Source organism: Equus przewalskii, chromosome 3 (assembly GCF_037783145.1).
Source record: "Equus przewalskii isolate Varuska chromosome 3, EquPr2, whole genome shotgun sequence".
Taxonomy (NCBI): Eukaryota; Metazoa; Chordata; class Mammalia; order Perissodactyla; family Equidae; genus Equus; species Equus przewalskii.
In genome coordinates, this window is record NC_091833.1 from 114,048,006 (window position 1) to 114,072,920 (window position 24,915).

The window sequence follows — 24,915 nt, forward strand, 5'->3', positions numbered from 1 at the left end:
AACCCAGCTGATACTTTCTTCCCATAATGCCCTTCTCCCTCTTTCCCACTAGTCCATCTTCAAAATTCAGCTTGGGCATCACCTCCTCCAGGAGGCCTTCACTGATACCACATCCCACCCCCTGGCCAGGTGGGAAGCTTCCTCTGGATGCCTGTAGTCCCGAGTTTTCGTTCCGCACAGCCCTCATGGCACCATGTTGGCACCACCTGTCACCCCCACCAGATGGGGTGCTCCATGGTGGCGAGGCCATGGGGTTTGCCTCAACCACCCGAGAGCCTGGCTTGGTGCCTGCCCCCAGGTAAAGGCATCTAGCAAGTGCCTGTGAGACAGATGTTCATATGTGCACACAGTGACACTGCAATGCCCTCCTTCACACATCAAACAACGCTAGACACTGCACAAGGCCTGGGGACAGAGAGATGGCCCACATCCAGATCATGCCCTCTCTCTCTCTCCCAGTAGACCATCAAGTCCAGCAGGGGAGGGGTACCATGGCTGTAAATGACCACAGCCCAAAACAGAAAATGGGGGATAACATGCCGGGGATGCCCAGAGGCAGGAGAGGTGCCTCCCAGCTCGGGGCTCCATGGAGGAAGCAATGTCTGCGGGGGCCCCAGCAGGAGCAGCAAGACCCAGGCAAGGACAGATGGAGGTGTGGGGCCCCTCTGTTTGGAATTTGGGGGGACTGGGACAGGGCTGCTCTGTCTTCTCAGGGACCACTCCTCCCCCATTCTCAAGCTATGGGATTATGGGATGCCACTAGAGTTGACCCACCCACTCCAGGGATGGGCACTTCCCAGGCCCAGCCCCGCCCACCCTTAATAAACATGCCACCACGTACACAGCACTTCACAGATTAAAATAAACTAGTCCCCTATCACCACACCAACCATCACAAGCCCCCCGAGAAGGCATTTCTGGCCACATTTTACATGGGAGAAAACAGGCTCTGAGAGCCACAGCCAGCCTGGACCTGGCTGTGAAAGCCCACTCCACTGGTTCCTCCCCAAACACTGCCCAACAGAACCTCCAGCTCTCACCGAAGTTCTCATGAAACTGTCACCTGACACCTCAGTAGGGATGGTGTCATGGGAATTAAGAAGTGGTGGGAGTGGGAAAAATCACACAGTGAATGAACCATTCCTTTAACATTTACAAGAGAGCTCTGACTTCCAGCAGGCATCTATGAATCCATATTTTGGTCCATTTAAACCCAAATAACCATGAGACTATTTAAGCACTTTTGAAAATCCCATTTCAGCAGCTCGGTGATAGTATCTCCCTCTGGGAGCGGGAATGAGGGAAGCACCAATTAGGGACCTATTAGGAAGTGCTACGTGTCCACAAAAGGTCATCTATTTAACCCTCTCAAGGTCCTGAGAGGGAGGCCTCGTTTTCCACACTTTGTACATGAGACAAGTGAGGCACAGAGAGGCGGAGCCACTGCCCACACTCACACAGCCAAAAATGGCCCCTGCTCAGTTATCCTTTCCTGCTTTTCTTATTTTTGGTGGTGATTAGTACAAGCCAAGAGCCAAATGAAGGTAAAGAATCCACATTTCCAAGAAACAACTTGCCCAGGAAACAACAAACAAATAAGGCCCCCCTCCCCTCCACTCCGGCCAGCTTACCAAGGCCCACGTGCAGCGGGTCCCGGGCACTCAGATGGCTCAGGCGAACCCCGTGCAGAAATCAAACAGTGACTGGTGATGTAGCCACTCTTCGTGTACCAGGCATCTGAACAGAGCGCTGAGTCTCGACGACAAGCTCTTGGACTTCAGTCAACTACCCTGTTTTACAGGTGAGGAAACTGAGGCTCAAGGAGGTGAAGCGGGGAGCCAGGATCCCTCGCTGGCCTGTGTGACTCTGCAGCCTGCTTCCTCCAGCCCCTCCTCTGCTCCTCGATCAAACCCCCCTTGGTGGCCCCTCCAACTCTCCCCTGGGGGGAGAACCACGTCTCCGCCCACGTTTTCAGAGTGAGGAGTTGCCTGTCGCTTCCTTGGTGGCAGTTCCTGCCTTGTGCCCTGGAATACAGCCGAGCAGCTGGCCTCCGCCGCCTGACGGGACCTGCGAGGCTGTCTGTTCAGGGCCCGTCCCGCCGGCACTCACCCAGGTCTGCCGAGCCGCAGATGCTCCGAGCTGGCACCTTGTCGCTGTTTTCCCCACAGAGGCCACATCAGGTTTTGGCTGCACTTCTTGTGTCTTCACCCAGATTCGGGAAACTCACGCGGCTCTGCCCCGTGCAGCCTTAACTGCATCACACCTGCTCCAGTTCCTGAAAAGCCGTCTCACACCCTGGAGACAGCACACGCGGCGTGTCAAGTAGGAACCCCTTCAAGTCCTTTGCTCCCAGGAAATCAGGGAACTGTGGGTAGCTCAAAGATTTAAGACGGTAGCACTTCAGAGAAATGCTCTTTCTCCACCTCTCCGTACTCTCATCACCCTAAGGAACTGACCCAAAGGGAGACCAAATGTGCACCCTGAACTGCAGAGCCTAGAAAGCTAAAAACTACATTTCCCAGACTCCCTTGGAGCTGGGGCTTTGTAAGTGACTTAAATTCCATCATTCATTCAATTCATTCAATCATTCATTCACACAGGATTTGACCCCAGGATAAATGGGGAGCCAGGTGATGGTGCAAGGCGCCCATTCACTGGTGTAGGCCTGGCAGACGTGGGGTGTTCTGGTGCTCATGGGGTTTGGCCATCATCCCTACTTGTAGCTGTGGCTGGAGCCAGCCCTGGGACAGTGGCTTCTGACCCCCAGCTTCCCAGAGAGCAGCTCTGGGGGTGTCACTCAACCCTGGGCCCAGCAGAAACCCTGCCCCTACACTGTTAGCACCACTTCCCTGCGTTACCCTCCTGTTGAGAGCAACCCAACAGGGTGGCTTCCCTGACGGAACTGGGGTGCCCCCTAGACCCGGGTTAAAATTACCAAGGGACACACGAAATAACTGTAATGACATAGCAGAAACCCTAATACCTACTCGTTCTCACTACAAACAGAACCTACCCCCTCTACACTCTACTGACGGAACTTCACATTCTAGAACCTCAGAATGGCAGTGGAAAGGAGTGTTCCCAAGGGCTGGCTCTGGCAACAGACTGAGTTAGGATCTTGACCCCACCCCTTGTTAGCTGGGTCCCCCTGGACAGGTTACTTGTCCTCTCTGAGCTTTAGTCCCTCCACCTGGAAAATTGAGGAAAATAATAATACCTACCTCACAGGGTTGGGTTGTTGTGAGTACAGCGTGAGTTGCATTAACTCAATAATTAATAATTTAATTATTAATTGGTGTTATTATTAATGAGTATTAATGATTAATTAATAAGTATTACATGTTCATTGTGGAAAATTAAGGGAAGACAGATAAAGACGAACTTAAAAATCACTTATTTTCTCATCTTTTCAGGAACAGTGGGGACCATTGTATTAACCATTTCATTAGTCAATACTAATAATTAATGCTCATTAACACACACTTGCATGCACATGCACACGCATGCACACACACAACAGCAAAGGCCAGCCCTGCTCTCCTCTAAATGCCTCTGCAGCCTGGGCACCATCCCCCTGCCCAACTTTAACCTGCTTCTGGGGGTTTCACATGGGCTTCAAAATAAGATCTCATTGGTTAAATGGGTTCCACCCCGGCTAAAAAAACATCTGAAAACCACAGCGTCAGAAGGACATTTCAATGACAATGAAAAACATTCTTGATCTATGTTATGGGTTAAACTCCAGTCTCTCCTGAAAAAAACTCATATGTTCAAGATTCAACCCCCAGGACCTCAGAATGCGAAGTTATTTGGAGATAAGGTCTTTACCAAGGTCATCAGGTTACAGTCAGGTCATCTGCGTGGGCCCTAAGCCACTATGACTATATCCTCATAAAAAGGAGAAATTTGCGGATAGACGGACAGACAGATAGGGAGAACGCCATGTGAAGATGGAGGCAGAGATCGGGGTGATGCTTCCACAAGCCAAGGAACGCCAAGGACGGCCCACGAACCCCCAGAAGCCAGGAGAGAGGCGGGGAGCAGATTCTCCCTCAGAGCTGCGGACGGTTCCCCAGCTGGACGTCCAGGTTGCTCTCTGTCGTGCTTCCCTTTCTTTGTTGGGGCGGGGCTATCATCCACACGGGCAGACAGACGGCCTTCCAGGGAACTGTGGTGGGCATCTGGTGACGTCCATACCGCAGGGCTCCAAGAAGAGAGGCTGGCTCAGCTTTTGGGATGCATACACCAAAAGCCCCTAAAAGGCTGTACCAAGGGACCCCACGAGAGTGTGTGCCGAGCGCCTGCTTTGTCTACACCAGGTGTCAGAGATTTTCTGTCTCCCTGGATCATTTTGCCATGGGTGTAGATTGGTCTTTCTACTGAGTCAGAAACAAGCCCACCTGCTGGGACAATAGCACAAACAGCGTGAAGACCCCTTTGAGGGCTTCTGTCCCCATTGTTCCTGGAGAGGTGGGGAAATAAGCGATTTTTAATCTCTCCTTTATGTGTCTTCTCCAAATTTCCCACAATGAACATGTAATGAACGTGTAAAAAGGAGTAAAACGCACCCCAGACCGCTTGGTAGAACAGTATTTCTCTCATCTGGTGGGACCCTCTGGGGTCAAGGAAGAGGTAGTTACACAAGCAATGGCAATAAAGATCGTTATGTCCCCAAGTGAAGCACAGGCACCTAGGGGAGCACATGTGTTAAGCACTTCAGTGCAGGACCCGGCATACAGCAGGCACTCAAATACAGTGTCCTTCTCCAGCTTCTACAGAAGCAGAAGCTGAGGTTTCAAGAGGGAAAAGCACTTTCCCCAGACCCCAGGGCTCAGCAATGGTTGAGCCAGGTCTGTGGGACTGGGGGTGTGGGACTCACAACCCCAGCACCCAGCACGGCCCCAGTGCCCGGCACTCCCAGCAAGCGGGGTGCACAGAATGAAGGGTGCTTCACCCCCGCTCTGTCATGCCCACGCTGATCATATCAAGCAGAATGAGAAACAGCTACCGGCGTCAAAAGTGGTACCCTCAACCCTTCCCGAGGCGCTCCTTCCCACAACCAGTACTGACTACCTTTCTCACGGCCCCTACACAAAATCAGGCAGCAGCGCCTCCTCCCCAGCGCCTGGCCCAGCGAATCCCTCCCTGCCCCACTCCCGCATCCATGAGTTTCTCCTTCCTCTTAACTTGCCGGGAGCTTCCACAACCCTCACCCACAGAAGGCGGCAGAGAAACAAGGGAGCTATTTCTGCCCCAAGTGGAAAGTCCCCCCAGGACACTGATGCTGACGACGGCTCTATTGACCGTTCCACCTCAGTGACCTTGCCAACCACTGAGCATCCCTGTGGGGCACGTTGTTGCAGAAACGGCTCCAGGCTCTGGCAAGGGCATGTGCCGTACCCAAGGCCGTCTAGAGAAGCACACGCTTCGCCACAGTGCTGACTGTGACTTTGGGTGAGTCACAATCTCCCTGAGCTTCAGTTTCCCATCTGTAAAGCAGAGACGATCACAGCTCTCGCCTGTGAGGATTAGATGAATTAACCCGTGTAAAGCACTTTGCATGGCACCTAATGGCTGGGAGATCTGCAGAAAATGTTCAGCCTTTATTGTTCTGTTTTTATTTTCCTCTGGATGTGTTCTGACAGCTCCCTGAACAGACTTAGGGGCTCGTGGCTTCCTGTCTGAATCCTGGGCAGATCCGGAGGCAGGAAACCTCCTTTTGCCATCACCAAGGCCTCGAGGCTCAGCTGCCATAGACTCCTTCTGAGGTCATCTCTGAACTCAGGCTGATAATAGCGACTGGGTCCCCTCTGTGGCCAGCACGTGCCACCTCACATCCAAAACAAAGACAAGAGGCAGGCCTGCTATATCCAGCCCAGGTCCCACTCAGCCTCTTAGAGTCTTGCCTATGGCCCCTGGCTAATTTATTTTTAAGTTAATTTGAGCACCTCCCCTAGAAGTGTGGTCCCTGGGTCAGTAGCATCTGCCTCAACTGGGAGCTTGTTAGGAATTAAAATTCTTTGGCCCTAACCCAGACCTACTGAGTCAGAATCTGGGGGTGGGCCCAGAAATGTGAGTTTTAACAAGCCCTCTAGATGATTCTGGAACAGTTTTTTATTTAAATGGAGAAGAAAAGACAGTCTCACAGTCTCTCTCTCTCTGGTCAGCAGGGGATAACAAAAAGCCTGTGGGGCCTGGAGCCAGGCAGCCCGCTCCCAGCCAGTTACCAGCTGACGGCTCTGGCTGAGCACCTTCCCTTCTCCTCAGCCTCCTCATCTGGAACATGGGCCCACAGACCCACCTCAGAACACACCGTGAGAGGAAAGGGGACATGCTGATCCAGGCCCAGCGCAGAGCCTGGCCTGGGGGCAAGGGCCCGGGAAGAGGGAGCTGCGTCAGGATGCTGACCAAGGTCTGACTTGGACAAAACACTCACCTTTCCTGCCTACGCAGCATCCTTTTATTAAAGAGTTGCACATCCAATGTAAATTAGTCTTTTAAAAGTCCCGACCTTGTCAGCCATTCTTCCAATTCAGGTAAAAATGTAACGGCACAACACAGAGTTGAAAGCTATAATATACTAAACATGCTTCACACCTAGATACGACGCAAGCCCAGGCCTAGACGCCCTCATGAGTGAATTCTACCAAACTTTTACAGAAGAAGCGACACTGAACTCTTCCAAAAAGCAGAAGAGGAGGGAACACGTCCCAACTCATCCTATGAGAACAGCATTACCCTGATACCAAAGCCAGGCAGAGATACCCCAAGAAAAGAAAACTACACACTGATATCCCTCATGCACACAGACGCAAAAGTCCTCAACAAAACACTAGAAAAACAAATCCAAAAACACATAAAAAGAACTATACACCATGACCAAGTGCGAGTCATCCCAGGATGCAAAGCTGGTTTAACACGCAAAACGAATCATGTGATATACCGTACAAATCAAGGAGCAAAATCTCACCATCATCTCAACAGATGCAGAAAAGGCACGCGACAAAATCTAACACCTTGTCATGATCAAAACACTCAACAAACTAGGACTAGAAAGGAACTTCCTCAACCCAATAAGAGGCATCTGCAGAAAACCCACGGCTGACAGCACGCTCCACAGTGAAGACCGAAAGCTTTCCCTCCAAGGCCGGGAACGAGGCAAGGACGTTCCCGCTGCACCACAGTTCAACGCAGGACTACGGCTTATCCTGGGAATGAAGCAAGAGAGAAGAATGAAAGGTATCCAGATCCGAAGGGAAGAAGTCAAACTCCCTCTCTTTGCAGAGGCAATGGCTTGTCTATAAAACACTATTAAGAAATCAACCAAAAATAAACAAAAAAACAGACACTATTAGATAAATGAGTTCAGCACGGCGGCAGAATACAAGACTAGTGTACAAAAATTAGTTGTATTTCTTTACACTAGCAATGAGCAAGGAGAGAACAAAGTGGAGAAAACACCCAGACATAGTCCAGGGGATCAGGTCGGGGGCAGGGGGCAGGCATGGTCTATCTCCACAGGAACCCAGGTGACTGCAGCCTGGGGGCAGGGTGGACAACAACACCTGCCCTGAACAGTCAGCAGACAAGGAAGTCTCTCCAGGGTCTGCTCCCACCTCAGCCCTCCTGACAGACAGCCATCCCGGGAGAGTCCCCCACCTCACCCGTCCTCACAGACAGCCATCCCGGGAGAGTCCCCCACCTCACCCATCCTCACAGACAGGCCATCCCGGAGAGTCCCCACCTCACCCGTCCTCACAGACAGGCCGTCCAGGGAGAGTAGCCTGTGCTTCCTTCCAGATCCAACACCTGGAACTGAGTCAGGGAACTTGGTCAAGCTGAACTCAACCTCCAACACGGTACAAACTAACTTTCAAAAACGTATGTAACAAATAATTTGCATTAACTGTTATTCAAGCAGCCATCACCTGTTTTTAAGCATCACCCTAAGTGGAATGCCTCAAAGGACACACAAGGTGTTATCTTGAAAACAGCTCCAGACAAATTAGGTCGAGGTCGCAAGACCAGGACTGAGAAGACCAGTTCCATACTTAGCTTTGGACTTCTCATATTTATACTGACACCCAATGAGATAGGAATTATTACCATCCCCAGTTCATGGGCTAAGAAACTAGAAACTGAGGCTCAGAGTGGTTAAACGTCTTGCCCAAGGTCACACAGCTCACAGGTGGAAGAACTGGGATTCGAACACAGGAGTGATTAATGCCAAAGCCCTCATCCTGTCCACCAGACCCAGCTGCCCCTGTGCACATCAAAGTCCAATAAGCACGAAGGGAATGAACTTCAATTACTAGGTAACCCTCTCCCTGGGGCCAACTTTAATTAGAAAAGTTTAATCAATACAGACACCACTGGGCACTGATGCCATCAAGTCAGACATCATCATCTTTGCTGGGTGAAGAATTACATCATGCTGGATGGCTCCATGATTCTCCCCTTTAACTGTCACCTCTCTGTGAAGCAGCCTCCCCTGTTTAGCAGCTGAGGACACTGACCCTCAGAGAAGGTAACCAAATGCCCCCAGGCCACACAGCCAGTACATAGTGGAGCAAGATTTGACCCTGGGCCTGGGTTCTTCCCACCATACGCTTGAGGTGATGTGAGAAAATGACATAAGGACCAACTCCTAAAACTCAGTCACTTCAGGGGCCTAACTCACAGTCTGCCTATTTTTTTAAAAAGTCCCCATCAGTTAGTAACAGGAAACATCGACTGCCTGGCCACAGAGAACATACCTGGGCCAGCACAGAAACACGGAGAACATTTGGACAATGCTCTGGCGAATTAACAGCTAGGCAGGGCTCTGAACGATGGCCCCATCTGTTTCCCCTGTGGTCTCTGAGAGCACCCCATCATGTCACTCCTCTGACCAGACAGCTTCAGAGGGTCCCCGAGCCTCAGAGTCCAACCCAAGCTGAGTGGCCAGGCAGACAAACCTCTAACCATGGCCTCTGCTTCCTCGGAAGCCTCACTGGCAGCTCTGGAACACTCACGCCCTCCACTGGGCCCCACCGACTCCCAGACCCAAGGGGGGGTGGCGGGGTTCTGCCCCAGTGCCTCCCTCGGCCCAGAGGGCCTAAGTCTGCATACTATTTTCTCCTCAGCTCACAAGTCTTCCCCCCAGGAAGCTTCCAGAATCTGCTTCAGGGAATCCATAGCTCCTATGCTTTCCTCTGGCCTGGGCACCCTGGCCACACTGGGCTGGCACCACCAACCGATTTGTTCCCATCCAATCATTCATTCCACCCACTCATGCATTCAACAAGGCTTACTGAGCCTCTACTCTGCTGGATGCTGTTCTCAGCACTGGGAAGACAAACCAGACAGACGTGCCTGCCCGCCCAGAGCTCACCTTCTCTGAACATTCATTTCTTAGGAGCAAGGACCTGGTCTAGCCAACCGTGTGCTCCTGGACCTGGCACAGAGCCTGGTACTGAGTAGGTGCTCAGAGAACTGTGAGTGACAGAATGGAACTCAGGCAGGATTTCCATTGCAGGACAGCTTTCTGCAACAGGCTGGGTGACATGCACACTGCTAAGTGAACTCTAGCAAATTCCAAGTTGAATGCCAGCTAGAGTGCGAGGATTTGATGGCTCTGGTGCATCTATTTCGTACCAAGGGCAGGGCAACTGCGTTTCCTGGGGAGACGTTCCATGCAGCCGATTTACCTACAGAGCGGAGTGCTGGCTCACGTCCCACAGATCTTCCCAGAGCACACGAGTGGTGCCATTTTGCATTTGCGTCTTCCTAAGCAAATGAGGACTTCAAGCTGGAGCTTCCAGACTCCAGAAATGCCTGTGAACATTACTTTTCTCCACAGCCCCTCGCAGTAAGCGGGACACCCCTGGAATCCCAACGCTTTCTGTGGGCACAGACTCCGTGAAGGGCACGTCCACCTTTTCAAGATGGCAGGAGCTAATGTCTGTCTTTCACCCAGTTCAATTCAGCAGCAGCTCCTGGATGCCAACCATGTGCTGGGAAACAGGAGCTGAGAATGAGATTACAATCTGTCTTCCAGGCGCTGCAGCAAACGGCAGACTCGGTTTCTTGTTTATTTTTTCATTTGTTTACTGCTGTTCCCCACTCCTACCCACACGCAGCCATCACACACACGAGAATGTAAAGTCCAGGAGGCCTGGCCTTCATCTGTAGATTTCCCACAGCCCTCAGGCCTGGCTCACAGCAAGCTCTTTTATTTACTGAGTGCATTTCCACATACAGACATGTAAAAGGAGATGGAGGTGTTTACGGACAGGGCCTGGGGACTGCGGCAGTTGAGAGGCGGAGACATCAGAATGACACCCAGGTTTCTAGGGTGGGTAACGGGGAGACGCAGGGCGCTCTCAGATTTGCAGCGGGGTAGGGGGCATTCTGAGAGGCCACAGAGCTGGCCCAAGAACACACACCCGGAATGCAGTAGGCCCAGGGTTTGCACCCTGGCCTGATGTCACCCTGGGTCCCAAGGGTGAAGGGCTGATCAGGACTGACAGCCCGAGGCTCATGTTACGGAGCAAAAGGCTTTGCAAAGGCAGCAGGATCCAGTATCTCCCTCCTTCCTGCCTGCCCAGGAAGCTTCAAGGCTCTGGAGAGCACGTGGCATCCATCCACCATGGGCACGGGGCTCATGAGTCCCACACTTGCCCACTGGGCACAGGGCCAGTCCGCAGAGGCAAAGGCCCAACAGAACAGATTGCTTTGTCGGGTCTCTTCTTTATAAGTTATATTCTTAATGACAAAAGTAATATGCGAATCAAAAAAAATTTTGAGGGGTTCAGAAAAGAAGACAAAATTAATTTACAAGCCTACCTTCCCCACACACGGTGTCTTCGCAGCCTTTCTTCCCAGAAGGAAATGAACAGCAGTGAGTGGGCACTTCATCTAGGCCCAGCTCTCTGCAGACCACTGTGCTTGACCCTCAAGTCTTACTTTTGAAGAGTGACTCCCACACTTTACAAATGGGAAGAGAGAGCTTCAGTGACTCAAGTGACATGGCCCAAGGCCACCCAGATAAGCAATACGAACGCGGTCTGAATGGATCACAGACTGTTGCTCAAGATGGAAGGAATGTCTGTTTCATCTCTCTCCCAAGGATTAAAAAAATAGGGCGAAAAACTGCCTAACTTAAAATTCAATATTTGCATCTGTTCACAAAGTCCAAATTATAACCAGACCCCTTCTACCTGTGGGGTCTTTTTCTCCCAACCAGGTGTGAGCTCCATGAGATCAGGACCGGGACAACACCTCGCCTCCCAAGCAGCACGGAGCAGGCCCTCGTGTGCCACCAGGCTGGTGAGGACGAGGCCAAATACTGCTGATCCAGGTTCAAAAACCCATCTCAGAGCCTCGGCAACAGTGTCCGGCTGGAGTGGAGATCCGCAGCGCAGCCCCGGCTGGCCCCTCCCAGCCAACTCCCACGTCTCCTCACAGATGCCCACTCCTCCCGCCAGGCCGCCCTCCTCACTCCCCGCCAGGGCCTCCAGCCTCCCCTCTGCACCTCTGCTCCTTCCTTCCTTTCCCCCTGCTTGCCGGGACACTGCCCGCCCTTCCCAAGTCTCTACTCGCCTGAACCCCAAATCCTCCAAGACCAATGTCAGATTCACTCATTCAACAAACATGCCAAAAAGTTTGCGGAGCACCTGCCACATTCAAGCTCTGCGCATGGAAGGTGAATGAGACAGGCAGTGTCGCCCACCCCACTTCCCTACAGCACAGAGCACTCCACCGCATCAGAGAGAGGGGAGCAACTCCCCAGTGCGGCCCGCAGCTCGCGCCCGCTGTAGATCAGCCCAGGGGATGTCATAACTCTGTAAAGCGATGCTGTTCTTCTCCCCACCCCACCCCCGTTTAGAGAAAGGGAAACTGTGACCCAGAGGAATTAAGTGACCTGCCCAAGATCGGGGACTGAGAAGCAGCCCCACCCCTCAGAGTTCCAGCTATCCTAAACCTTTACTGCTGTGCCGTGAAGTTCAAGGGCAGTGTCTGCGGCTCTCCCACCTCTGCGTGCCCGGGGCCGCCCAGGGCCTGACACAGCAGGGACACAGCCCTGCTTGCTGAACCGAGCGGCTTCTACTCTGCTTCTGCGGCAGCGCTCCCCAAAGTGGCCTCCCAATCTTGATGAAGAGCCTGCGGAGCCGGCCGTGCCTGCAGCAGCGTCTGTCTGCCTTCCTCCCCAAAAGCCGACAGACTCCATCTGGGCCCAGAAAACTGCCCTGGTGCTGCCGGTGGGAAGCCTTTAAAACACACCTTTGAAAACACAGGTCTCTAAAATCAGCTTCCTAGACCACAGCAGGAAGAAGAGAACATGCCGACAGATCGACACCCAGGCTTCCGTTCCCATGTTTCAGCAAGACAGTCGCAACGTCTCCATACGAAGACACTCAGTTCTACAGCTGAGGCAGGGGGGCCTTCAGCGAGCTCAGGGGACACACATCTGCAAAATGGGATTCCCAGCTAACCACACCGAACTCAGTGCCGTTGTGAGAAGTAAATGAGACAGTGTAAGTAAACGCAGGTAACACGTGCCAGGCACCTGGTCTATTCCCACTAAACGTCGGCTGAAGTTAGGATGATGATGGTGCTTGGTAACCACTGCAGTCCCCACCACTGTGCCAGGCACACTGCCGCCCACTTCAGGGAGGGGGGGTTGGAGGGAGAGAGAGGGGGAGGGAGGGAGGCCGAGCCAATGAAGCAACCTAGAATAAACTGCCCACCCAAGAGACAGTGCCCTAAATGAGAGCAAAAAAGCCAAATTCCTTCGGATTCTGGCCATGACACGGCACTGCTGCTTTGATGGACTGTCCGAACTCACCAAGCCTTACTCCTCGTCTCTGGAGAAGGGGGCACCACCTCAGCCTGGGGGCCCTGCTCCTGGTGCCCCCAACCTGCTGAGGAGTCGCAGCTGCTCTGTGCACTACGAACCGGAGGACAGCTCCTGGCATCAGAAGCGTTTGTGTCAGCCCTCAACACCAGGCGGCGTCTAAAAGAGGAAATGTCTCATCTGATACTGATACCTGCGAGTGTCTGCTTGACTCTAACTCCTAAATTCAAACTCCAGTCCTTTGATCTGGAAACTTATAAACCTTCACTCTTGCAGTGGGAGGTCTGCAGAACCTTCTCACAGAAGTGGACGTTCCTTAGCAATTCTAATACACCCACACCACCCACCTGTTGTGTGAGGACAGTCTGCTCCTCTGGGACAAGCCACACTCATGCACATCCACCACTCCCACCTGCCCTGACAACCAAGCAGGCAATGCAGCCACTGCCTCAAAATCGAGCCCCCAGACCTCCCCGCACCTGGCCCCAACACCTGCTCAACTCGCCTCTCTGAGGGCCCCAATCTCCCCCTTTGAAAAATGACAGTCTGGGGGCTGGTCCAGTGGCATAGTGGTTAAGTTCACGCACTCCGCTTCAGCGGCCCAGGGTTGGTGGGTTCAGATCCCATTCACAGACCTAGCAGTGCTCATCAAGCCATGCTGTGGCAGCATCCCACATAAAGTAGAGGAAGACTGGCACAGATGTGAGCTCAGCAACAATCTTCCTCAGCAAAAAGAAGAAGACTGGCAACAGATGTTAGCACAAGGCCAATCTTCCTCACAAAAAGAAAAGAAAAATGACAATTTGGACTGGACAGTGTATCCGAACCTCAGTCGTCCAGTTGCTGCTGCTGTGATTTCTGCATAAAATACATACAACATGTACTTACTCTTTTAAATCAACTTTACTGAGGTACAGTTCACACTGTAAGTGTACATCTCAAAGAATTTTGGCAATTGAGATAGAGAACATTTTTGGAAACCCCAAAAAGTTCCCTCGTGTCCCTTTGCAACATACTTTAATCTGCTTAATATTTTACTCCAAAATTACTGACGTTTTAAAAACTTACATACTAACTCAGCCTTAGTCTGAGCAATAATATCCACAAAACCACAGGCTTAATGTGTTAGCTATATTTTCTCTAATACACACTAAAATAAATACTATTAAAATAAAATATGTTGGTCCACGTGCCACCTAAAATCTTGTCACGTACCAACGGGGCCGTGAATTCCCACAGGGAAATACTGAATGAAATAACCACCATATGAGGCTGTCCCAGCTCAGATAGTCTGGATTCCACGTGTTCCTCGTCACAGCATCTAGCCTGGTGCCCTGTATGCAGCAGGTGCTTACTGAATGCTGGCTGCTGAACCAGAGTGACAATTCAAGGCCCATCTCCCCTCCATCTCCGACCACCCGAGTCCCACAGCCCTGGAGGAGGCAGCCAGCTCCTGTTCTGCAGATCTGGCAAATACTGCATTTAGAGAGACACCCACTCTAGAGGGAGAGCAGAGAGGATGCAGAGCGAAACAGGATGTCAGGTAGACGCGGGAGAGAGGCAGCGAGTCGATGAAAGCGCAGAGAGGCTGAACGGGGAGAGCGGAGCTCAATTCTGCCTTCGTTTTAGCCCGCTCAGTTATTTTAATTACTTGGTCACTTTCACATCAAAACCTTTTGCAAGAAAAGCCCTCTAGGATGTCGCGTCTGCATTCCCAGAAGGGATTTACCACAAAGAGTGTAAAGAAAGACTGGTCGTGGGCCAAGTCTCAGTTTCCCAGCAAGCTAAATAATCGAAGGGAAGCCTTCTGTGCCCTTAGCAATTAGGCGAGGAGTCTGTCAGATGTCTACAGTCCTTTAAAAAAGAGAGAAAGAGAAAACGAACGGGGGGTGGGGCACTTCAGCCTGGAAAGAGGCTCTACTGAAAAGACAGACACCAGGAAACCCAGCAGCCTTTCAGGAGCCCTCCACTTTCAAGTGCTGGGTCCACTGCATGCAGGAAGCCTGGCCCAACTCTGCAGCCCTGGCGAGGGGAGCCCCTGTCAACACAGCCACAGCCACCTTCTCATCAAGTGACTTACTGTCCAGCCCCACCCAGCACCCCACACCCAGCTATAATTACTGACATCACCCAACATATGCTACCCCTTTGTCTGTGCTGGTTCATCAGCCAGGACAGCCCTTCCTCTCTCTCCACCTGGAAAACTGCTATGTGTTCCTCAAAGGCTGAGGAACCATGGCTAAACTCAACCATCACCTCCCACAAGAAGTCTCCCCTCAGAGACCCTCTCCCTCCACAGAGCAGCACACACAGCACTGGGGCGGGGGCGGGGTGTCCAATGGGGCTGCAGGCGAGTTCTAAAGGGCCTTCCTGCCAGGTCCAGCATGCAGAGGGGTTTGCAGTTCACCCTCAGGCAGTGGTAACTCAGGCAGGAGATGTGAGCAGAGAGACACATCCAGACACCGTGGTAGGAAGATATTTCTGGTGACAACGTGGGAGACAGGCTGAAACTGGATCTGTGACAACAAAGTCAATTCTCCAGCATCAAATCGTGTATGTTTGGCTGCTCGTATCCAGAGCTTCCTTCCACAGTCACTGCCATGCCCAGGCACCCTCCTCCACTCGCAATGCAATACCAGCACCACCACCCCCCCAGCTAATACATGCACAGCCTCACCATTAATCAGCTCTGCTCTAGGCACTTCATTTAATCCTTACAATAGCCCTACAAAGCAGGTACTAGGGATGAGAAGACTCTAGCAAGGTTCAGGAACTTGCTCAAAAGTGCCCAGCTACTAAGTGGGAAAGGAACCCAGGCGGTCAGGCTCGAGGGCCGGATGTGGTGGTTGGGAGACCTACAGCAGACTCAGGTCTCACCCGTAAACCGTCAGCCCAGGTCCCACTGCCCAGTTTCCCCTGAAGAAACCACAGCAGAGTAATGCAGGTATTCAGCTACAGGGACATCCAGGGATGTGTTGCTTACAATAGGGAAAACAAGAAAGCAACCAGATATTTACTAAATAGCCAACAACCGAAGGTACTGTGAGCATCAACACTGAAGTTCTATTTCTCACAATTCCGTTTGAAGATCCTGCTCCAGATCTCCCAGGGTGCTCGTGAAAATGCAGATTCCTGATTCCCACCCAGACCCAATGAAAGGCAGTGTCTGGAAGTGGGGCCTGGCAATCAGAATTTCTGCACATAAATTTTCCTGCACAGGAAAGTCTGAGAACTGCTGCTAGGGATGAATTTTTACTGCCACGAAAAGAGTCAGCTCCAGGAGTAGTTTCGTCCACTGCAGGGTAGCCAATGCCTAGAACAGGGCCTGGCACATAGCGGATGCTCAAGAAATATTTGGTGACTGAGTGAACCCATCAATCAACAAAATATTCTGAATGATCTGTTCGCATGTCTGACAATCTGAGCAGTCCGTGTGCTTTTGGGGAGCAGGAACTGTGAACATCTCTTCACCCCGCAGTCCCCAGCACCAAGCCAGCCCCTGGATATCGTCTGCCAACAAATGAACAAGTGAACACTACCGTATTACATCAATTCTAAGACGCACATTTTTTCACTTTTTAACATTTCTGAGCTTAGAATGTGTCTTACAACCTAACCCTGTCATCTTTTAGCTGGCAGCATTATTTTTCCCTTTCTTTAGTGGTATAAAAATAATAACACATCTCTCAATCAATGACATCTTAGATTTAATAAAATACAGTAACTGAGTACATAATTCTGATTAAAAAATTAAGGTCAGATGCCGACACAGCTAACAGATTGTTGTGCATTCCCTCTCTCATCATGTGCAAAAATGAATCCAGAGCCATCTGCTCTAAGCTTTTAGCTTTGGGCCCCAGCAGGCCTGGTCACCCACACTTTGCTGCTGAGATGCAAATCCAAGATCTGAGGCAAATGACAGGCTTTCACCTGTCTTCGCCCGGGAAACTTCTGACATATCAGCTGGAGAGTTTCTCTACAGCCTCTTCCTTGGAGGCCGCAGGACGCGCTGGAGGCCAGATGTAGGCCAGGCCCGGTGACGTCCCAGCTCCGCCGCCCCTGGATGTTCGGCCTGGTACGTGGTGTGTCCATGACAGCTGTTGGTCCTGTTGTGACTTCTCTGCTCTCAGAGGACCAGCACCCCCTCGGCTGACACTCGACAGCCGTGCACTTTCTATAACTAGTCCCACAGCTAGTAACAGAGTCGAATGTCCTGGGCAAGTTATTCCTATCTGCAAAGGGGGTGGGGATGGGAATCTGGCCCACTACACAGGGTTGTTCTGAAAACCAAATGAGATTCTTTTGAAAATTCTCTGGAAAGCAGCAATTTCTATACAAGGTAACTAGGACATTTAGGAAGCTACAAATGTGTCGATATAGAAATCCTCACACTTTCAGATAAAACTTCAGCACATACTTTCCACCATGACACTTGCCTTTTTTGACTAAAATCCACCATAGTCCAAACCTTTTCCTAAGCCAGGGGCGTGGGCTGTCACAGCAGGTAAGGGCTGGGATCTCGGCCACCACTCAGCCACCGGCCCCCTGTGCCGCCTTGGACGTACACCCAAGCTCTCGGAGCCTCCGCCTCCTCGTGTGTAAACTGGGGCTAATTGTCCGTGTTCTCACCTACGCTGTGCAGTTAGGTCCGCCTCTCTGGAAGGCACTAGGCGTGGAGCCTCGCTCGTGCTGCGCGAGCGAGTATCCCCAGTGCTGTCTTCATCTATAGCAATAGCACTGGGTTAGCTCAGCTCTCCTTCTAGGGATCATTTTATTCCCCAAAAGAACAAAAACCAGCTAAGTTCCTACAACTGCAGAGGAGTCACTTGGGCTGCATTTCCACGGCTACAGCAACAGAGAACAGTGGTACGAGGCGGGTCCCAGCTGGAGGCTGGCTCTGGCCCACTTCCCAGGTGGGACCCTGGCCAGGTTACTCCACTCCCTCTGTCTCCATCCTGACCTGGAAAGCGGGATGACAAGAACAGGCCACCTCACAGGGATGCAGTCAGGACTGTGGGCAGATAACACTCAGAACAGAGTGCGTGCTCCACATATCCCAGCTCTAACCCATGCACGCTCCAGCTCCCCACTGGAGATCACAACCTCAAACACGAAGCACTTGAAGGCTAAGAACCTTCCAGCATAGGGACAGCAGTGGGGTGCTGGTGTCAGCCTGCCCACCTGCCTCCATGTAGGAATCTCGGAGATGCCACAGATGAACACAGGTTCACGAAGGCTCCATCGTGGGTGAAGAAAGGCACCGGGGATTGTGGCTTCTGAAGCCCGTGCTGGATTTCCCCGGCTGTGCCCTGGCACAGGGCCTGGCTGGAGACGGTGGCCACAAATGTCTGTGGGTTAAATAAAGGTTTGGGTTTGGAGCCACAGGTGGGATACAATTAGGTGGAACAAAGAGGGAGGACACCCCAGAGGGGCTGGGGTGGAGGAGCGATCACCCTACAGGGTCTGGTGGCTCCTCTAGACAGTAGGTGTCATTCTCAGACAGGAAATCCATCTTTTGTTTGTTCGTTTGGGGTTTTGTTGTTTTTTGGGGTTTTTTTGGTGAGCAAGATTGGCCCTGAGCTAACATCTGTTGCCAATCTTCCTCTTTTTTTTCCCTTCCCTAAAGCCCCAGTACATAGCAGCATATCCTAGCTGTAAGTCCTTCTGGTTCTTCTATGTGAGATGCAGCCACAGCATGGCTTGATGAGTCGTGCTAGGTCCGCGCCCAGGATCAGAACCAGGGAGACCCCGGGCCACCGAAGCGGAGTGCTCGAACTTGACCACTCAGCCACAGGGCCAGCCTCCAGAAGTCCATCTTTTAGCCTAGAAAAGACGATCTGGCTTGAAAACTTCCAGCTGGAAGTTTGTGTCTCTCTCCTTAGGGACAAAAATTGGGCTGCTCAACAGACCAATGAGACAGAAGAGAAAGTCCAAAAACAGATCCAAGGATGGACAGAGGACTTCAACACACAGAAAGCGGAAGAGGTCACAGCCAACCCACTGCCACTGTACTGGGCCAAATAAAACTGGACAGCACCTAGATCCTGACAGCAAAACAACTCCCGGGTGGATCACAAATTGTCATAAAAACAAAGAATCCACAAAACAAAGAAATCTAAAGATAAATATTAAAGGAGGCCGATGTCTCAGCATCACAGAAGGCACACAAGTTAAACCTCTGCAGAGGAAACCCTCACAGGGCAAAACCCTCAGCCACAAGTGGGAAAAATATCTGTACCGTATCGCAGACCACAGGGTAATATCCTTAATGGATTAAGAGGTTTCACAAATCAAAACTGTTTTAAGTAACATGCCAAGAGAAAAATTAGTATAAATAATGAAGAAACAATTCCCCAAAGAAGAAAAGCAAATGGCCAGACACAGGCGACAAGGTGTTCAGCCTCCTGGTACCCGAGGGAACAAGGACTCTAACTCGTCACGCCAGCAAAGATTTGCAGTGTTCGCTGTGGTTGGCAAGGTTCTGGGAAATTGCTACTCACATCCACTCTCGATAGGTACCAATTGGCACAACTTCTCTGGAGTGCCATTTGGCAATTTCTGTGAAAATTTTAAATATGGATTGCTTTTATTCAGTAGCTTCGCTTCCGTAATCTATCCTAAGGGAACAATCAGACACGGGAAGAATACACACACACGGGAGTGGTGAGAGCCTGGTTAAATATTTCACGGCACATCCAAACGAGGAGGCCGCGAGAAGATTTCTGTCACACGTGCTGTGTGTGAAAAGCGGGTCACAAACAGCGTGATCCCATTTCTCTGGGGAAAAACCCCACCCCGAGACACTCGCTGACGTCACAGCCCTGAGGGGATAAACGAAGGAAGTATCTCCATTTAGGGGCAGGGAGGGGAAGGACACTATGCGGACACAGGGAATTCTTAGAAAGAAAACACTCCTCCTAAGGGCAGGGGAAGGAGAAAAGAACCGAGGACACAGGGAGAGAGAAGAAATTAGGGCGGAGAGAAACAGCAAGGGCACTGAGAAGGCGAAAGTCAGAATGTCTAGTCTGAAACGCTAATGGGATGTTTAGGGTCCCCAAAGTGGTGGGATAGGGCTAAATGCTAAAAAACAACTGCTTTCTTTCATATACACCAGCAATAACCAACCCTGGATAAAACTGGAAGGTGACTCCATTTATAACTGAATCAAAAGGAGCTGAGAAGGAAGAGGACAGACCATTCAGGACAGAGAAGAAAATGGTATTTCTTTACCAAGGACACAGAAGAAAGCTGAACTGAGAACCAGAGAGGATCACCCTCAAGCCCACACTCCCAGATCAACACCCCCATCTTCTCCCTGGCTCTGGACCCCTTCTCACGCCCACCTTTTCCCAAAACTCCCTCCTTTGCACCGGCTGCTGAAGTGTCATCTCCCTCCGGGGGCGCCTCACCATCAGCTTTCAGACTCGGGTCATTCCCATTAAAACAAAACAGACCTCCCTCTGTCCCTGACACCTCCCGGCCGCTGCCTCACCCTGCCTCTCCACAGTCACTTGAGGTTGTCTCCACCTGTCGTCTGGACTGCCTCCTCACGTGCCTGCGATGTGGCTTCAGTCCCTGCACCTCCACGGGTCTCCACCAGCCCCCACTCACCCCCCTTGACCTCCCCTGGCCTCCTCTGGCCTCCCCCAGCCTCCCCTCAACTTCCCAGACCCCCACTCACCTCCCCTGGCCTGCATGTTGCCCGATTGAGCCTGCATTTTACAGTGACTTATTTGACCACTAAGCAGACTTGGACACCACCGACCCCAGCCTTCCTGCGCCGCTGATTATTGCCATATTTAGTCCATGACAAACAATCCTAGTTGCTCAGGGGCACTGAGTCCTTGCCATCTGCAGGCACCATGCTAGAGCATTACAGTTCCACCATCTTGTTCAATCCACCCCCGAGGGGGACACCGATACCATCCTCACTTTACAAACACAGAGCCCAAGATACTAAGAGGTAAGGAACATAAATTCTCCAGGCTGGTCCGACCCCAGCCCACGCTCATCTCACAACGTGATGCCGCTGCATGGGGCGTGGGAGGGCTTTAAGGAAACAGAAGTCATCATAGACGAGCGAAGCCACCACCAGAGGCCGACGCAAACTTGCCAAGGTTGGGACTCCTCTGGGGTGTGCTCCGTACCCTCTACAGCACCGTACACGGCTCCACTACCACTGAACGCCCTGACAAGGTCCACTTCCCTTTAAAGAGCTCCCTCTGGCTCCCTGGTAGACTGGACTTGAGGGGAGAAGTGAGGAAGCAAGGAGGCTGGTGAGGGGACTGTCATGCTGTCCAGGTCAGAGGACCCAGCCCCAGACAGTCCAGCTGATGGTGCTCAGTCCTGGGAAGGAGACAGTGTGGGCTCCAATGAACCAGCATCACTGCCATCAAACACTGGCGAGGTCCTCCTGGCGTGCACTCCCCATGATCTCAGACCTCATGCCCTCCCACCTCGGTCACTGGTCCCAGCCACTCCTGCAGTCTCTCAGCCCACCAAGCATGCTCCCACCACAGGGCCATTGCACTTGCTACTTCCTCTCCCTGGACCATTCTTCCCCCACATGCCTGCATGGCTTCCTCCCTCGCTTCTTCAGGCCTCTCCTCACCTCACTTCATGTGGTTCTTCTAGAATTCAGCACTACCTCATGTGTCACACGTTTGTATGTGTGTGTGCTGTCTCCCCCACTGGCATATGAGCTCCACAAGGGCCGGGAGGAGGTCCATCACATTCACCATTGTACCCCCAGGCCCAGCACAGTGCCTGGCACACAGGAGGTGCTCAGAGTCATGATTAGCACCTATTGGGTCCAACTGGTTCAAGTCCCACACCCCAGCAAGTGTCTGCTCTGAGCCAGGCCCTGGAGGAGCACTACAGGTATGGGTGGGTCCCTCCCCACCTCTGCGAAGATGTTAGTCCAACAGGGAAGACCACCAGGGACAGAGAGGATGTCAGAGCCCTGAGAGGGGATCGCACACTCCTGTGGGGCCCAGGGTTCAGGGAAGGTCCTGGAAAAAGTGGCCCTGAGCTGCCGAGAATCAGCACCAGCAGGAGCCAGCCAGGTCTGGGCACAGGGGCACACGAGAGGAGGGCCTTGAATCAGCACATAGGTTTACAGCCCGGAGGAGCAGGAAAGGCCGCTCTTCAGAAGCAGCACGTGGATTCCTCCAGATTTCTCCAGCTGTTCAGTGGAAGAACCCTCAATGGCCACGGCCTACGTGCCAGGCCCTGAGGGTGCTAGGCATCCAGCATCCAGCAAGAACATGCACACGCTGAAGCCCCAGATGGCTGCTCTGAAGGAAAGGAACCCAGCTCATGGGAGGGCCAACTGTCCTGGACGCAGAGGTCCCCAAAGACTTCGACCAAGAAGCGATGCTGAGCTGAGTTCTGAAGAAGGAGAAAGGGCTGACTCGGTGAAAAGGAATGGAACATTCCAGACGGAGGAAGCTGGTGCAGGGAGGGAAAGCAAGAAGCCTGGGTGGTGGGGAGGTGGTCAAGAGGGCCTGGGTCACTGGGAGGACTTGGTGACGTCCTGGACACAGGGAGCCAGGGAACAGACAGGGTGGAAGCACCTCTTGGCGTCTAGTTGGGACAATGGGATACATGGTGCCACATGGATGGAGCAGAGCAGTGCAGAAGAGGAACGGTTTGCACGGGCAGACCATGCCTTCAGGCTCAGCCATGTCCAGGATGGCACCCACTGGGGACCAAATGGGAGGCTGAGAGGTCGGCGGGATCGGGGGAAGGTCACCAGAGGCTCGTGAGGGACACTAACGCACGCGGACCCTCTCTCACTGAAGAGCAGTAGGAACTGGCACAGGCTGCCAGTCTGACAAGCAACGGGACTTCTCAGCTGCTGGACATCCGCCAAGGTGGTGGCAGGGCTGGCAGAGGATGCGGACTCACCAGGAAGCCAGGACACAGCACCCACCGGGAGCCAAGCTTGTTTCCCTACAGTCAAAGCGGCAGGGGCCCCAGCTTCCACGCTAGCCCAACCCTGGCCTTTCCTGTGAGGTCCCTGGAAAAGTCACCTCTGAAAGGCCACACGAGCCGAGTGGCAGGGGTGGGTGGAACCAGAACTCTTGGCTCTTCTACACAAGCCAGGTGAGGTTTTACCTTTTGTAATTCCCAAAACAAGAATGTGATCGTTTGTACTTTAGTTAACAGGTTGACTCGCACGAGGTAGTCACGTCAACAGGGCAAAGCTCCCATCTCAACCAACCTTAGCTCTTTAACCATCACAATGACCTCTAAGGAAGTAGCATTACCATTATCATCACCATCCCCATTTTACAGGTGAGGAAACTTTGGCTCAGGGAGGTTGAGTGACTTGCCCAAGGTCACCCAACTAGGAGGTGGGTCTAGGACCCAAGCGACCACTGGTCCCCAGTGGGTGCCATCCTGGACGTGGCTGAGCCTGAAGGTGTGGTCTGCCCATGCAAAGCCTGGGTCCCTAACCATCAGCAACCATCACAACCCAAGAGGCCAGCAGCAGGCCGGCAGACCCAGCCCGGGTAGAGTTTAACGAGGGCATCCAGGACTGCAGACGAGCTGTGGGACAGCAGGAGAGAATTCCCAGTGGACAGTGAAGCAGAAGCAATCCCATGCCTTTCACACCTGCACAGCCACTCAGCACCACTCCCTCCCACCCCCAGCAGAGCAGGCTCCTCCGAGCTGGCCTGGGGCAGGAAGACTTCCAGGCAGAGCCCCACCCTGACCGTGTGAAGCCACAGCCTCAGACATGGGGGATACTGGGAACATGTCACTCTGTCGTCTCCTAACCAAATCCAGCTTCAGGTCCCGGCATTACTCTCAACAGAAGGAAAGGCGCACGTTCCTGAGAGCAGAAGCCTGGGCTCTGCGGAGGTCAGACACGGGGTTCCCAGGAAGGAGACTGCCTCAGTGTCCTGTGGCTACTGGAGCGAACCACAGAGACTGGGTGGCTTCAAACAACAGGATGGACTCTCTCACGGTTCTGGAGGCCAGAAGTCCAAACTCAGACGGCTGGGCTGAAATCAAGGTGTTGGCCGGGCCGCGCTCCCTCCAGGGGCTCTGGGGAAGGAGCCTTCCCTGCCTTCTGGAGGCTGCCGTGTTCCCTGGCTCACCGACTCTACTCCATGGTCACATTGCCTTCTCCTCCGTGTGTCTACATCCTGCCTCACTCTTATAAGGACAATTGTCACCGGACTTAGGACCCATCCAGATAATCCAGGATAAACTCCTCCCCTCAAAATTCTTAATTTAATCCTATCTTTTGCCATCTAAGGTAACATTCACGCTTTTGGCATATATGGTAATACTCACAGGTTCCACGAATTAGGACACGGACATATCTTTCAGGGGGGCCACCATTCAGCCCACGCCAGATACCACACGTGGAAACCAATCAACAGGTAAGGTCCATCCATGGCAGGTGCCAGGGGTGCTGCAAGCTTACACCAGAAAGGCAGTGGAGCCTATAGGCTAACAGCACAGGCTCCAGGCTCACCACACTAGCTGTGTGGCCTTGAGCAAGTCTCTTAACCTCTCGGTGTCTCAGTTTCCTTGTCTATAATAATGGCCCCTGCTTCCTAGGGTCTGGCAAGCACTCCATAAGTATCCCATGTCCAGCACTCAGAACAGTGCCTGGCACACGGGAGGCACTCAGTGTTGGCTGTGGTTATCATCAGTGTCAGAATCCATCATCTTCTCCCAAAGCTGCCCTTCCTCCCTGGGGCCCCGTCTCTGCAAAGACATGACCTTCCAGTCAGTCATCCAGGCCCCAAACCTGAGTCCACCTAGATGACCCCTCCCCCTCCTTCTTGCATCCAACAGTCCCCACATCCTGCCAGGGTTAGTTTCTTCCTCTCGTGCAACCCTCCATCTCCCTGGCGGTGGCCACTGTGTCACTCTGGCAGGGAGGAGGCCAGCCACCTCCTCACTCACCTCTTCACCCCACCTCCTCCTCCTCCTCCATCCTGGTTCAGATGCCTTTCTTCCAAGCAAAGAGGACTCTGACGGTGGTTTAGAACAATAGCCAGGGCTGGCCTCATGGGTAAGGGTCCTGTGCAACTGCAAAGGGCCCTGAGCTTTGA

General features: G+C 52.5%; 1 protein-coding gene across 10 annotated transcripts in view; it reads right to left on the minus strand.

Moving 5' to 3' along the window:
- Positions 1–24,915, minus strand: part of JAKMIP1 (janus kinase and microtubule interacting protein 1) — a 147,806-nt gene that overhangs the window by 92,105 nt on the left and 30,786 nt on the right. Inside the window, exons 1-3 of one of the 10 annotated variants that reach the window (XM_070613301.1) lie at positions 3,014–3,047; positions 2,110–2,295; positions 1,632–1,790 (exon numbers count right to left, since the gene is read on the minus strand). The exons of 4 other annotated variants lie outside the window; for them this stretch is intronic. The gene's annotated coding sequence lies outside the window, so the exon portion shown is untranslated. Of the gene's footprint in view, positions 1–1,631; positions 1,791–2,109; positions 2,296–2,935; positions 3,048–24,915 lie in introns of those variants that run through there. 5 more of the 10 variants (XM_070613300.1, XM_070613299.1, XM_070613304.1 and 2 more) reach the window with 5 other exon arrangements.